The sequence below is a fragment of the Chelonus insularis genome, unplaced genomic scaffold, assembly GCF_013357705.1.
Source record: "Chelonus insularis isolate UGA/USDA-ARS -01 unplaced genomic scaffold, ASM1335770v1 contig_135_pilon, whole genome shotgun sequence".
Classification (NCBI taxonomy): domain Eukaryota; kingdom Metazoa; phylum Arthropoda; class Insecta; order Hymenoptera; family Braconidae; genus Chelonus; species Chelonus insularis.
The window spans coordinates 2074360-2089538 of record NW_023276376.1 but is presented as its reverse complement, the minus strand read 5'-3'; the positions used below and the strand labels follow the sequence as shown (position 1 = coordinate 2089538).

The 15179-nt window shown below is 27.9% G+C and overlaps 1 protein-coding gene across 1 annotated transcript in view; it reads left to right on the top strand.

The window, feature by feature from the left end:
* The first annotated feature begins 13191 nt into the window (after positions 1–13191).
* LOC118074399 (zwei Ig domain protein zig-8-like) overlaps positions 13192–15179 on the top strand; it is a 33033-nt gene continuing 31045 nt past the window's right edge. Inside the window, exon 1 of the mRNA XM_035095578.1 lies at positions 13192–13203. The gene's annotated coding sequence lies outside the window, so the exon portion shown is untranslated. The remainder of the gene's footprint in view (positions 13204–15179) is intronic.

The window sequence follows — 15179 nt, the reverse complement described above, 5'->3', positions numbered from 1 at the left end:
CACATTGGTCATAAAAAGAAATAGCAATTCATAAGCTACTTGTAGAGAAATAAAAAAATTTTATAGCTTTCTCTAACCAAGCGCAAACATCTAGTTATATGACGACCTAGATGGCAAGTACAAGGCCATTTATCATTGAAGATGCATACGTCAACACGTATTCAGGGGTTAAATTTCAAAATTACGTAATTAATCATAATAACATTGGAAGATCATTTACTATTTACGAGCTGATAATTTTTTTAAAAAAAAACAATTGTGTCACGATGATAAATAATCGTAAAGAGATATGATAATTGGTAGAAATTGATTGTTCTGAAGAAAATCACTTGAAGATTGTTTCATCAATGTATTATCTAAAATGATAAAAAATCATGAAAAATAATTATGTCCAATAACATAGAATAACAGAAAAGGATTTAATTATAATGATGATATGTTGCCATTATTAAAAAAGTTTTTTGATCAACAAAGACTAGAATGAGATGGTGGAGCATCAGACATTGACCACATTCGTATTAAACTTCTACAACATCAAAATTTCTTTAATAAAAAAATTAAAATTGTCGATAGAAATTGAATAAAAAGTATCCTTTACTTTAATATTTGAAGTTTTCTTTTATACAAAAAATAAATTTTAACTCTGTTGAGTTTGCGTGAAAGTTAACGTTTTCAACTAAAGAAGTTCGTATGTTTTTTTCTTAAATAGTTGAGATTTTGTTCTTCTTATCGAGTTTTCTTGGTTAAAAACTAACACTGACTGTTAGAGAGATTTTATAACTGGAAAATAATTGCCTTCAAGAGTCGTTGAGAATGAAAAAATTGTCAAGCATGACAAAAAAAAAAATAAAATTACTTCTTTAAAAATTTAGATATAGTATATCGTGTTGATATTATCTACTTTTAAATAAATAATTCTATCATTACAAAAACTTTTAAAATATTTGATACATCGTATATAACTATAGTTAATAAACTTCAACATAGAAGCATAATAAACATTTTACAAAATCCATGTTTGTGGAAAAAATATATTCAATCCAATATGCTTTTTCAGTGGTTGTACGAGTGTCAGACAACACTATCATTTTAAAAATCTATTAAAATATTTAGTATTGATTTTTCTAAATTATTTGAACAATACAGTACAATCGAGACTATAGTCGCGGTTATTTAATATATAGATATAATTTTTAAAACATAAAAAAAAAACTTTCAACAGAAAGTGATATTAGTCGTCTATTATTTAGTTTTACGCCAAAGACGAAAAGCTTGAGACAAAGTTTCTAAAGATAAAATTTTCCGAAGAAGAAATAGCAAAATTTAAAATTGACATTCTGAGGAAACTGAAAATTTAAATACCAAACAAATATACTTTTTAATCTTGGATCTATTTCAAGTTTATAAATAATGGTATTGAGAAGACATTTATAGAGAACGATAAACTATAAAAGTTGTTTAAAAATAAAATTTGACAGAAAAGAAGCAACGACTGACCCAGAAAACTATGCTACGAAGTCAGTGGACGTCTATCACAACGATAATGCCAACGTTCAGACGATGTCCAATGTTTATTGCAAAGCATCGACCACAAGCTGTAAGGAAGCCTTTGGTCGTTTGGCACAGGGAACAAGACTCCCTGTAGTTCGTATCGGGTTAACCCCGTACTCGGGAAAATAAACGATAGAAAAAAATACGTTCATAAAATACTATGAGAAGGAAAATGACTGGAAACAGGACCATAGAGATTACAAAGTTTAATGTTTTGAGTTAAAGAATATAAGTGTTTCGTATCATGAAGAAATATTAATGCAATAACGTTCCATGCTGGTTATAGCTAAAGTTATTCCTCATCAATAATTAAGCATACTATTTAAATATCAAAGATAAATTTGCAGGTTTATTTATAAATCTATTTAAAAATATGTATTTAGTTAATTTTGGATGCTAATTACATTATATTTGTATAAATTAGACTTTTAGTGATCCAACATCAAAGAACTTGCGAATGAATGATTAATCAAATACAATTAGTGTTAATGTATTATTGACTTCAACAAAAATTTGTTAACCATCAAAGAAATATAAAATTAATAAAAAGTCGATTAAAATATAATAAATTTATAAAGAGTAACATTATTACTTATGTAAAATATATGTTATACTCTTTGTATATGAAAAAGATTTAATATAAATCAAATTATTTAATAAGTTCAGATGTATCTTTAGAGTAAAGTTAAAAAATGAAATCATAAAATAAAACGAGCATTTTGTTTCAAAAATATTACATTTATTTCTGTAGAAAAATTGAGATGAAAATTCATCTGTTTTTATCGTCTCTCTAAAATGATTTGTAAAGATTGATGACAACAACTCAATCGTTATGAAATTCTGTAGTATACGAGAAAGCTACTCAAAAAAGTATGAGAACAAAAGAAAGACAAAGTAAATTTTGACAAGCGAAACACGAAAAATGTCGATCTTTTAGCCCTTGAAGATCACGAGATAAGACCAATTTCCGGGGGGAATTTCTAAAGAGGAAATGACGCTGACAACTTGATCCTAAATCTCCAAAATAAGACCATTTGCTCTCACTGCTATATGAGCTATTGCTTGACTAACATCCACCATAAAATTCTTGTCTTTCAAAAGTCTATCATGCTTGGAATTCTTGGAAGATTTTTGCTCTTTTCGACACTCTACTTTTATACCTTGCATGCATATAAAAAGTTGCACGAGGATGGAATAATACTTGAAAAAAATAAAAATACAACCACAGTATGTGAGATTGGTAGCAAACGGATTTTCAGCATGTCCAGAAATAATGCTCACGAATGCTCGTTGATATTTATCTATTAAATTTTGTTATTATAAATTTATGTGACTGATATCTACGTTAATATTTTATCATGATAATTGTATCCATTTCATGTTTCACATAATCGTATTCAAATTACAGTAACGCTCAAATAAATCAACAAAAGTTTTCTGATATTCACCAACAGTACAAATATTTTTTTCCGAATACGACATAAATAAAGATAATGCTTTTAAAAATATTTTTAATATGAAGCCATAATTATATAAAAACATACTTTTCACTGTGTTAATAACAAATAGAAATTTTTTGTGGAATAATTTATGAATTTTTAATCTTTTCTGTACAATAATTAATTAAAAAGTAAACAAGTTGCAGTGAAAAAGTTTTCAGGATATTTGCTTATTAATATTAGTTTATTTAATATTTAATTTAATGAAATTCAATTTTATGATAAAGCATATTTTCTTTCTCATATAAAAAGCTTTTTATATGAGAAAGAAAATATGCTCGATCGAGTTTCAACGATTGTTTTCTATTTTTTGTCAAGTGAAATGATATTTTGAAATAACGATATCATTAACTTGTTGAAATTCTATCAACTTCGAAAATGTCCATATTGATAAAAATATAATACTTAAAAGAATGATTCAATTTGAAGTGGGGCATTCGGTAACCATTAATAACTTCTTCCATTTCTACTAAGAAATGCCAATAAAAATCTTACAAAATCGCAATACTGCAAATGACGTTTTGATGATATAATAATTTGCACACAACTAAAAATAAATTCCAAATTTAGTTCTTGATAATGGATATCATTATCCAAATAGTCATCTTCGACGTGTTCATGATGATATTTAAATAGTACAAAATTATATTTCAAATGACAATGATTATACAACATACATTCAAAAATAAAACAATAACCACATTTCAATTACAATAACGCTTGAATCAATCAACAAAACTTCCAAAAGTCCAGTTGTCAATACGAATTAATTTTTTCCCATGAAAATACATGATATAAAAACAAAACAAAAATACGGTTTGTACAATATTTTTTTATTTTACTGCGGATTTAATAAAGTCACGGGGAGTTTATCAAAAAAAATAACGAAAAATCACATTTGGTAAAAAATGAAATAAACAAAAAATAATGTAAAAATAAACGCTAAATGAAAAAAAATTAACACAAATGAATAACACTTAAAATTTTATAAAAGTTAAAATGTAATATGTATATGTACATATGTACATACCTATGCCATACTCTTAATCATGAATCATACATGTATGGTCTAATAGCAAACGTCAGAAACTAAGCAAATGCTTTATACGTGGATGCATATGCATCAAGCACTTTTAGTTGACCCTGCCGCATAAATTCTAATTGGCTTCTATGTCAGAACCCACCAACACCCATATTCTGTGTGCTAGAAGCTCGAGATATTGTTTTAGTCAATATACATTGGAATGTGTATTTTTAAACTTACAGCAGTAAAAAAATTTAAAAAGCGTAGCGGAGAAGTAATGAACCGTATGTAAAGGTAAATATGATATGGCTTTTGAAAAATGAATATTTGATTATTGAATGGAGTACAAATCTACAGGAAATGTTTATCAACTGATATTAATTTTGCATTTTTATTAGATAGATCACCGAAATACGGAAATTATTGAATTTTTAACTACACTGGATTGCACGACAACTATGGTATACATTTGGAAAATTATTGCTGGAAACGATTAAAAATGTAAGCGATTATGCATTCACTAAAAGCCTCAGGCTAAAAATTTAAATACACGGTGATAAATGACTAAAAATTAATAACTCAACTCCTATAGTTACCGTTTAAACGATGATAATAAACTAAAAGGTATTCATTTTATAGATTAGTTATTTCTGTAATTTATTAAATATTCTTCCATTTACAACGACGTTGGTCGAAACTACATTCATATCAAGTACAATGTTTATCAGTCCAGTCAGGTATTCTAAAATTAAAAATTCAATAATATAAATTGAGAATTTTTGTTTATTTTATTTTTTTCATATGGAAATAACTTCAATCGGATCATATTCTTTAAATGTAAATCACAAAATTTTTTTTAAGAAATAAAAAGAAAAAAAAAGATATACATATGTGACTCAAATAGACTCGCACTTAAAAGCTACTTTGATCTATGCAATCAACACTTGTACTGTAACAACTCTCTCACAGTAAAATTAGTTACAATAAAAAACAATTACAGAATAATGCATCCAAGTATAGATTTTTATTTGTTAAATAATAAATGAGAAATGTTTATTTAAAGTACAAGAAAATGATAGGTAAAATTTTCTCACAAAAGGAGTTAATATTTTCAATGCTAAAAATAAATAGAGAAAAAAGAATGACTCAGGATTATTTGAAGGGAAGCGGAAAAAGAACGAAGATCAAAATAAAACAAAATACGAGTAAAAAATGAAGAAATAAAAAAGGAATAGAAGCTAGAAGTGGAAAAGTCAAAGAATAAAGGGTGTTGCTGTAGATACGGTACTCTTGCTACGTGAACTGAATAAAAGTCACCCATAAAAATATGCTTGGGTCAGACATTCAACCTTTTCCCTTATCCTTATAGCAAAAGTTTGTCTATTTACTTCTCTTCTTTAATGCTAATTTAGTTATTTATAAAAATAAAAAATGACTTGTCAAATAACTTTATCAATAAAAAAATCTCTCATTCTTCTGTGCTGTAAAACACATATATTCATGTAGCAAACTTCAATAATGATACAAATTTATTGATGAAAAGTTGATGGAAAATTTTTCATACACTTTTTTAGACACTGCACAAATGAGTTTCTCCCTGAGGCCGTGAACCGACTACATTGTACACAATACACAGACAACACAGGAGTTAGGTCAATGTAAAGAGAAAGGAAGGGGTCAAGAGAAGTTGGCAAGGCTTAACGCCATTCACAACTTTGTGGTAAGCACTCTTAGACTCACCGGTATATGTCTTTATTCTATTCAATTCTATTCTACAACACGCCAGAATCTCTAGATATGTCAAAGAAAGAGCAGCTTTACCACAAGACATACAGTCGACACTAGATCTTGATGAATATCATGGACTTGTAGACAATCACTCACTCCCTACTCAAAATAGACTATCCAATCTTTTTTATTTTAGTCTATCTCAATTTTATTGTACACATACCAAAAGAGAAATTGCTTTACTCTGGCATATATGAATTTTTATAGATATTAGATATGAAACTATGTACAGTATTTTTTAAAAATATCTATACAATACAAGTTCTTTTTGCAAAGTCTTATTTGTTTTGCAAATTACAGACAATCAGATTTCAATTTTAATAAAAATGTTTTTTCATAATAAAAAAATTGATGGACTAATTGGAAAAATAAATGATTGAGTAATAGAATTTCAATGAAAACATAATCATTGTTCCTTACAGGAAATATTTTTCTGTTTCTTTTTCAATTAACAAAATTGGATCGAACTAGTTTAATTTTAGAATAACATATTTGGAGTAAATTTTTAATAAAATCAAATTATTAAAGAAATCCATCAATGAAATCAAGTTCGATAGCATCTAATTATTTCTGTAAAAGCTTTATAATGTAATCAATAATTAATTACCATTACTGTATTAACATGTTATGGGTCAGAATATTTTATTCTTGCTTATTTAGATATTTTTATTACTCAATTTCATGTTATCAGGAATTATCAGAAAAGGTTAGCCATTTTGTAGAATAGCTATAATGCGGATAAATGTTGAATAAATAATTTTTGGAATCGACTGTATTATCAAGATAACAGAGAAGATGGGCTAAAAGTACTACTCTTTATTTCCTTACTTTATTGGGGAATTGTGTCGGGTAAATATTTGCTCATAAAGCGGTTGGAATTTTCTGAGATTTCGGGTCACTACATTTGACCTCTTACCAATATCATAACTTCCGGTTTGCCTATTTCATAAAGTCTAGGCCTAACAGCAAGAAACTGCTAGTACGAAAGATAAACAATAAAAATCAAACGACCAGAACAAGGCAAATGTCTACCACTTCCGAAAGCAAATGACTAGAGTCAACAATATTTTATGTCACCTAAATCTCATTTTGGTTGTTCTAGAAAAAGAAAGAAAAATATAAATCGACTTAAATAACAAATCTCAATGTTCCCAATGTTTTTAGGCAGATTACAAATTTGCCGATGTAAAAACGTGCTCCTTGATGTTTTTCGAGTCCTGAAAAAAAAATCACTCACACTTTCGCGAAAAGTAATACCGCGTGTTTAGGATCGCGGAAGTGGTTGGTGTCAAGGCATGAATGTAAATTGTGGCAGAAATTCCACAAGGCCTTACTGCAGAAGCTTTCACCGTCTTTCCAAAGAAATTACGGCTGTTTATCTGTGCTAACCTACGGAATTTCTATTCCATTCCTAAAAGCACACGTTTCTCATTTCTATCCTTATTCATTCCTTTTAACTTTGCAAATACATATATACATGAGTTTTATTTTTTCAACCACATACTATGTAATATCATCAACAATCGCTATCGTCTTTTTATGCACGATAAAAAAAATATTTACATATACACACAGTTGTTGGAACTTATAGTATGAAATTTTTAACACAAACTGATGGATTCAATTGGATATATGCTGAAACTTCTATTTGATATTCAATTACTATATATAAAATTAAATTCATTGAACATTTCATTTCAAAAATGTGTCGTTGCTATTTGATGATTGAATTAAAAATCTAATTGAAAAGATGTGAGTGTTTTTTCATTTTCACTATCAATGATTTAGTTTATGTGAGCTATTTAATGAAAAATTGAAGTCTCTTTATTTTATATCTGTATCTTTGATGAATAGTATAGTCTCATTGCTGTATGTGAGCTGTTTGGAGTAAACGAAAATTTTTTACTGTGTACATTTCTGTGAGTTTCATTCAGGAAAAATAAATAAAACACCCTACATTCGGTATTCGTATCTTTCTTTCCATACTATCCCCTTGGCTGTATCTACATTTACAATTTCCCCGGTACTCAAGCTCGTAATCTCTCGTCTTGTCTCACTCTTGTTTGCGAAAAATACTCAGTTACTTGCACAGTTTCGCTTATCGTAAGAATCCCATTTTTCTTTTCGCTTATTTCAGACAATTTCGGGCGTCAAGACGTTGTAAAAATATACGACAATTTTTCTGAGCTCGGAAAAATAATGATGTTTCTTCTCAGATTTTTACGATGCGGGCGTGTCATTTATGAAAGTTGCCTCCCACCCGTTAAAACTGGTTTCATGAAGAATCCGGGAACTCTTTTTAAATTCTTAGCCATTCTCTTGTTTTGTCTTTTTAACTTTTCCTAATTACTTCATTTCTAATTGGAGATATTTCTTATTTATGTTCCCATTACAATTAATAGAGTAGATATTTTTCATGAATAAATTAAAACATTACCACAACAGGTCTCCAGCAAGATTAATTTTTTTTATCAAGTTTAGATGATCTCTCATGTCTACCCTCAACTTTTTTTTAACATTCCTAGTTCAAGGACAAGTGAATTATTATTTAAGTATAACATAGACAAGGTTAATCACATGTTTGATATAATTCTATATTTTTCATATTTGTTCCAACTTAGTAATTTGTTGTACTCCTAAAAAAGATTAAGTTTTCGTCAGAATTACCGCCTGTCGACAGTGGTTAGTCAATAATCCTCAGGCGACACTAATTATATCAAAACATTATCACCATGAAGATGATTAGATACTAAAAGTTCTTCTCTAAACATAATTATTATCTCTCAAGAAGATATCCAATGATGAAAAATGAAATTCGAGGATATAAGCATTTTTTTTTCGCTCATTAATAGTAAAGAACTGTATAGTAACAATTATTTTCTTTAATCCTTTAAAGTGATCACAATAATTCTTTCAAATAACCTTGAACTTTTCCTCGGTAGGGATGACTAATACTTAATGATCAAATGCACCACTTCTACATATTTCAATCGAAGTGAGAGAAGGAGGCCAGTAAATGGTCTCCCGAGCGTTGATGACATTGCCATAAATGTGTTGACGTATTGGCATCATACCTTATAAGTCATTGAAGCAGTAGTAATCAGTCAGTTTTTATGGGCTTTATTCATCCAACTAATTGTCTCTGGTCAGCTTCAGGAAATTTGAGTATTACTTGTACATGTAAAAAGAAATAAAATAATATAAGTATTTTTCTTTTATAAGTTAAAACAATGGTGAACATAGTCAAAGTGTTTTTCTTCTTCAATTGATAGTGTTTCAGTTACTGGTCTTGAAGTCGAAACCATGCAACAAACCTTCAGAAGTTAAGTTGACCTAGTAACTTTGGGTGACCTTATCCATGTTTTTAACTCTTGTTTCTGAGAGGGACAGAAATTGGTAGGAATGAATTGACTTGTTTTTCTAGTTCTTTTAATAAAAAAAGATGTCAACTATTCTCTCCATTTGTAGAGTCACAAACATTCGTACTGGTTGTCTGATATTAAAAATGAGCGTGAAAAAAGCTATTTATTACTTTGAAGCAGAAAAACATTAATTGATTTTAACAAATGATTATCTACTTTGAAAATCACCAATTAATTTAATTTAAAATTTAATAAAGAATTTGGTATTATTTTATCAGCAATGTCGTTAAAATTACATAAAAAATATTTAATGAAATTAATTTTTTTTTATAATTTCAGCAGAATGTCTTTAACGATACTTTTTTCTCTCAGCCAACATCTAATTGTGACAAGACATTTTTTAGGGAGTTCCTTTGGATGAGATTTATTCCTTAATTTATTTTGATTAAATACTACTAGTGTTTTTAATAAAAATTAATTTTATTTTCTTTTTCTAGCTCCATGATTAACTTTACCTCGTCTTTATAAAGTAAACTCAGTAATAGCTTTTCCCCTCAGCATGACTTATAAACTGAGTCAACTAGGTCTAAAGATCACCGAGATTATGGATAGTATGTATTATTAGAGCAGAAATAGCTAGTGAATGAAATTAATCGCTCAATGAACATGATGATAAAACAGAAAAAAAATTATAAAAAATGATTTATCACTTGTTAATGAAATTTATATATCAAGAAACCTAAGACTGATTTGCATATAGATACAAGACCCGTTTTCCAGATGATTAGACATCGTATTATTCAACTAATAAGCTAGTATTTCAGCTACATGTTCATGGTAAGCAATATTAAATTGAATAGTTACTTGGGCTTAAAGAGTACTTATATGTGCAAGTACGATGTCTCTTATTGAATGGCACTTGAAAATTGAAGTGGCTAGCTGAAGGTGTACGATCCCTTGGCTTACCAGCATTCTGCTAGATGCTGTAATTTCCTTCAGAAATACCTTCTAAAAGTTTTCACATATCTCCACGAACAAATACCGAGCATAAAGTCTTGTGGTACTAATATATTACATACGTGACTTGCAGCTTAACATTCTCGATTTTTTAAAAATCAAAATAAAATTGAAGTTTGGAATAAAAAAAATATATGACTTATAACCTAGATATTAGAATGGAAGAAAGATAAATAAATAAATACAAAATAGAATTTAAAAATAAATCAATTCATCGATATTTGATTATTCATCATCAAGTAACAGACCCATACTAAAAAAGTTCATAAAATCTTTGCAAAGTTTTCAACAAAAAATGTATGTCTCAAAAATCTTTTCTACTATCTCACTTAATTTATTAACTTGAAAGATTTACCAGCACCACTTCTAACTGCTAGTAAATAACTATGTTAATAAGAAGTGAGCAAAACACAAAATACCTTGCATAATTTCCTAACTATTCATAAGTCTCCACAAATATCTCTCTCAGCACATTAAATTTTAAGAAACAAGCAATGCTAAAATATCTATTCACCCTGCATATTTCTCTTTCCTTTTTCCTTTTTGTCTAACATCAGTCACCTAATCTAATTCAAGAGAAACACAGACCCCGAGAGTAAAAAGTTCTCGACAGCTTTATGTTTTTTCTTTAAATGATCTCAACAATTCTCAGTTTCCCTTATCAAATTATCCGACTTCTTACTCATTATTAAGGCGTCAAAAGTACTTGTAATAAAATAATAACAACCAAAGAGGATATTTTACTCACAAAGCATTTTTTTTCCATTGTATTTTTTATCGTCCTGTACTTTATACTTAGAATAAAGCACTTTTAGCTGTATTATTAATCTTTGAAATTTTTATGAAATAAATGAGTTATTACGTTACAACTACAATGAATATATGTGTATTCATACATCTCACGGGATCTTTCATTATTATTGATGAGGAAACTAATTCGATAAACAGATTAACTTTTTAAAATTATTCTCATCAGATTTATTATTGTCAATGAATTAATAATTGAATTAATGATGAAAAAACTCATTAATGAGTTTTGAATAATTCAAACTAATTGTTGTGCAATTGATATCTATTTATTATACGCTCGGTATAGTATACTGCCTAGTTAGCAAAAGCTTATGAAATTTATAATACATATATTACACTAATTCAACTAAATTCTGCAGAATAACTAAAATGGCCAGTAAGCAAGTGATTACGCTAGGATTTAACCTGATGCTAGATTCTATTCTCTTATAATTATAATTATATTATCTTCAAATTATCAAATTTTATCTAGAACATAAAAATGTAGTCTTTGATAATGAACTTAGATTATATAATCATATTTCACATTTAATTTAATTTATAACAAAAAACATTATTAATAATAAAAATAATTTGAGATATATTATAAAACAATAAAATTCATAAAGGAATTTAAGATTATTTTAGCGAGAGTGCAATTAAGTTATCGCAATATCCTTTTGAGTTAACACGGGAGCAGAAAAACTCTCGACACGTTAAAAAAAATTCAAGTGTGATTCTGGCAAAATCATTAAAAGATAAAAGAAAACATTTAATAGATAGAAGACCATAAAATTTTTGGTATTTATGTATAAAATGAAAGAAGTGGAAATGAAAATTGCTTCACAAACCAATGACCAATACGAACGAGTTCTGGAATACCCTACATCTTTTATACATGCAAGTATGCATACAGATGTGTATCTTTCTCATGGAGATTTATTAATCTTGAAGAGAAAAATAAACAATACAAAAAATACCCACGAATAAATCTTATAAAAACTACCAAAGATTGAAAATACTAAACAAAGATTTATAAATTTAACCTTGTTTGTTCAAATCATTAAGATTAAATAATTTATTAACGTAAATTTTTAGAAAACATTTTAAATATTCAGCCCATGAATAATGTTCATTCATTATAAAAATTTTCTTACTGAGTCAATAACTTTTCATATTGCCAGCGTCTTTTTAAGAGTAATTTAAGGATAAAAATATCGATGGGAATTTTATCTATGATTGTTGATATACGTAACCGTGAAAAAAATATCAAGTCTTAATTGCGAGGAAATAGCGCGTAATGATGTGAAATATTACCTAGAAAAAGATGCTGACTCTTATTACAGACCGCGAGCGACTCTTCGGATAGCCAAACCTTTTAATCCTAGTCGTGAAAAATGCTGACCCGCCAGTTCCATTGCCAATCTGTTACGAAAGCGTGATTATTTTTCGTGATTTTTTCTCTCTTTTTCTTCCATTGCACGTTCTTGTTTCTCTAGCATCACTCTTTTCACCAAATTGTGACTTTACTATTATTTTCCTTCATATCTGACACATTTTCTATCTTTTCCTGTACTTGATGAATCCTCTATTATACCATTTTACTCTTATTTCCTTCATTTTTATTATTTACTCACTACTATAACAAACAATGTTTTTTTTTTTTCAATTCAGTACTTGTATATTGGTTGAGTACTTACATGGTTTCGTAGAGCCATAATAAAAAAATTAATTGAGATCAGTAGACACACGGCGCAGTCCTCAAACATTCTATCCGCCAACAGCAAAATCAAGAGCAAGCGCAAACGCCTGGTCCACTAGATTTCGTCAGTCAACGCTCGTATTCACGACGCGAAACTCCTCAAATACTTCAACTTCAACATCTCCAGACTGTGTTTACACTGTTGAAAAATGAAAAAAATTAATGAAGGAAATATTGTTTAGCTTCGTAATACAATTAAATGATAATAATAATAATAATGAAGTCGTTGGATAAGTTAAAGTGCAAATTTACTAATCAGATAGTAAACAGACATTAAACATTTTAGAAAAGTGTATTTATAATAGAAATGTAATACATAAATCTTTTGTATTAAAATTAAAAATTGTAATAATTTAATTTGTATATTTTAAATTTAGTGAAAAAGTAAATATTCTGAAACTAATTGTAAAGGTACGTAATAGTTGATTGTTTATTTTTATTTTGAATTAAATAATTAGGAATATATTTTTATTTATTTTGCCTGTATATATACACTTGCTACAAAGCCTATAACTAGTGTAAATAACATGAATACATTCCATCAACAATCGCGCTTGCGCTCATTGAGGAAATGCAAATGTATACACGTCTAAACTGTCTTCATTTCACAGAATTGATGATGAGATTGAATAATTTTAGTTTCGTTGAGAAGAGAAATTTTTCTTTAAAAATGAATGAATTAAAATTTTTTTTTTTGAAAGCGACTAGAGAAAAAAAAAATAACAAAAAATCTAGAGAACTCATTTCAGACACAGATTAAATTGTTATTTCAGTAATTTTAATTCGAATTATACTATTTAATTAAAATTATAATTCATTAATACTGTTATTTTTAGCTTACAGCAAAATATTTCTTTCGGATGGATTATTTATTTGGAATGGTTCATTTTTGAACTATGGAATATTTATCGTTCTAGATATAAAAATTTCAATGAAAAATATCTATCAACAAAATAGCATCACGAACATTTTTAATGTATTATGCATTCACGATCCATTTACCATTTCCGATCCATCGAATACAATGTATCATAGCTATTATACCTAAAGTTATGTATGATGATGGTAAAAAATCTTATTAACTTATTTTAACTTTACTCCATGTAAACTCTGACTTTTTTTATGAAAATACGTTTTGAAAACTTGCAAGTTTCATTTACTTTAACTACAGATTTTTACATCGTGTTATTAAATTAATATGACTAAACCTGACATAAAATTAACTTATTTTATTCAGCCTGAGGCGAAAGCTAAAAATTTCTATAAAAATTTATATTTTTATTTAACTTAGTAGTGAACATAGAATATGAGTGTTATTTTTTATATACTTAAAGACAAATTGTTTTTGCAAATTTACACAAATAAAATTTTTTTTTAAGAGTAAAAAAATAAAATTTTTTCTTCATCTAACATTTCATGCCCATCGAAACCAATTATTTTAAAACAAACAACGCAGATTTTTGTTTCAATTAGTATTATATCTGAGTAAAAATCTTTCTTTTCTAAAATATATAACTTGAGAAATAATCCCACTTAATTAATTAATTTTTTTTAGAGTGTATTCAAGTGAAAAAAGTAATCAGATGTAACAAAGGGTAGTGCATAAAAACAACGTGCACAATGGCTAAGTAAAAAATAATAAGAAATCTGAAAAAAATAACCGAGTTGTAGATATAATTCTGGTATATTTAGTATAATTTTTTACCATTTAAAAAAATTCTGTTTTTTCATTTTATTATTTTTTTTTTTTTCATTTTTTAATCTAATTACCTCAAGCCAAAAATAAAGTAAAAGAAAGCCCATTTAAAGTTTACCTTGAAACAGTTTAAATATCAAACACAGACATGTTGGATAATCTGTTGTTGCTTTTTTTGTCGAGTGCAACTACTCGCTCTTTTACTTTTCTTATTCTTTATATTACTGCAGTTGCTACGATTATAACCTCCATATACAATTTACTCTTTTGCCCTTACTGTGACAAGTAAAAGAGAAGGTTTGTCTGAAGAATTCTTTTCGTAAAACTAATAAAAACCCACACTGTCCAAATCCTCACGACCTCTCGACATTGGGAAAGATCCTTCCTATTTTATCCTTTCTCTTCTTTGACCACCGTCATAGAATTTCTTCTCCTCATTCTTTTTCACTAACTTTGCCAGAAGGGTGAACACGACATTACGAATAGTTTCCTGCCAGCATGCGGAAATGCAATTTTACATTCACGCTATTTTTATTTTACTTTTCGTTGTCTCGTTTCTACTCTCATTTGTCCAACATTCAGCAGAATATTCACCACATCCCTTTTATATATACGAATAATAACTGTTCATTTGAACGACTAAAAAATATATATTGGCAATACCATATCTTGCACGTGCTCCACATTTTCC